We start from the raw sequence: 1645 nt of genomic DNA on the forward strand, positions 1-1645 counted from the left end.
TAAAGCTATCAAAACTCCCCTATTTAGAAGGAAACATCTTTTGAAACACGGATGATTTTAATTTATAAAAAACTTTGAGCTTTTATATATTTAAACTATTTATAAATCGAATTATAAATTAAGGCACAATTTAAACATATAAAAACTAACATGTTCGGATAATGTTTACTTAACAAATACAAATACACCTACAACAACAGGAATATATAATTCCAATTTATTTAATCGATTTGTCTAAGACATACATTGTTTTGAACATTCATCCGAAAAATAATTTACTATTAAAAACAAATTTTCATTTGCAACGTATTTCATTACCGCCTTAAGCAGTGCACGGGGATATTAAGCAGTGTTCCCAAAAGGTTGCACTGCTTGCTGCCCAGGAAAGTTCTTTATCCGCTGTGGTTTCTGTCTCGGCTGAATGGGTACATAACTGCAAAATGGAATCATGTAAAAGCCGGAAAACGCGAGTTCCAATGGGAATATCTACCCAATTTGCAAAAAATATGCATTGAATGATTTTGATGCTTACCAAATTGGACGCCAGCTGGCGTTTGGTGTACCTATTTGCATGCATATATAAATTTCACATTTCTATATCCCAAATATTATGCCAAACCGAAATAACATCATGCAACGTAACGCTCAGTGCCCGGCATATGTTTTTGGCGGCCTCTTTGACGAGCTCTGTTGCCGCGTTGTGGCCTGTGGAAGATGGTCCGCTCTTGGTTCTGGCTGTGCCCTTAAATCATTTTATGCTGCGCTGATTTTATGTACATATGTTTGATTAAAAATTAAAATTATCATTTACGGCCCATTTAAACTAAACCGACCAGAGATTTTTCGCATGTCGTTCTCATTTTTGAACTAACCAAATATTCTGTGGCAACAGCATGAAACCAAAGCTAGAGGATGCCATATTGTTGTTGTTGCTGCGTGGACTACCTATTGTAAGAATTATTTCAAATGTGTGCTACTAGAAGTTTTATTAATAAACACAATAAGCATATGTATATTTAATAAGTATAACCTCTAAATTGGCCATGTGAATATGAATGAACGCTCTGTGCTTTAAGATAATATGTATTTTCTCATTCAAATGATATAAGGCTTTCTTCAAGTTGGTTTAAAATTGAAATAAGTTTGTTTTGTTTTATATTCATGGATTTCAATTAGCTTACAATTATCGTAGATCGTTCATATCTTCGTGTTTTTCTAATCGCATTTCATTACACACCAGGATTTAAGTCTGCCTTTGTTCCTTAATTTTACCAAATGTTGTCAAGTTATCTACGCCGCTGGACCTCCTATCCTCCTTGTCTTCGGGGAAACAGCGGAATAGTACCAAAAAAAAAAATAATAAGAAAACAAACAAAAATATTGTGACAGTTTTTGAATTCTAGGTCCAGACCTTGACTATCATAAAGTCAGTTTCTACAAAAATCCCTGTAAAAATACTGCTCAGCCCAGATCTGGAACAAACAAAAAATAAAGCACACAAAAAAATGTTTCAGTTCTAGTTTAATTTTGAGAAAACCTCTGTGACCGGAAAAACAAAAAAATGGTAACAGTAATATGCTTGTAGTATAATAAAAAAGATATGCAATAAAAATGTTTTAGAGCGAATTCGCTTTGTGTCGCGCAT

General features: G+C 33.7%; 1 long non-coding RNA gene across 2 annotated transcripts; it reads right to left on the reverse strand.

Moving 5' to 3' along the window:
* Window positions 1-249: 249 nt before the first annotated feature.
* Window positions 250-1387, reverse strand: LOC115765724. 2 transcript variants are annotated; one of them, XR_004018143.1, is made up of 4 exons: window positions 1182-1387; window positions 834-945; window positions 533-758; window positions 250-433 (listed from the first exon to the last, which is right to left on the reverse strand). It is a non-coding gene; the product is annotated as an uncharacterized LOC115765724 (long non-coding RNA). The 2 variants fall into 2 exon arrangements; XR_004018142.1 differs by having other exon boundaries at window positions 533-763.
* Between the last annotated feature and the right edge of the window lie 258 nt (window positions 1388-1645).

Source organism: Drosophila novamexicana, unplaced genomic scaffold (genome assembly GCF_003285875.2).
Source record: "Drosophila novamexicana strain 15010-1031.04,08,12 unplaced genomic scaffold, DnovRS2.1 tig00000986-arrow-arrow-pilon, whole genome shotgun sequence".
Lineage (NCBI taxonomy): Eukaryota > Metazoa > Arthropoda > Insecta > Diptera > Drosophilidae > Drosophila > Drosophila novamexicana.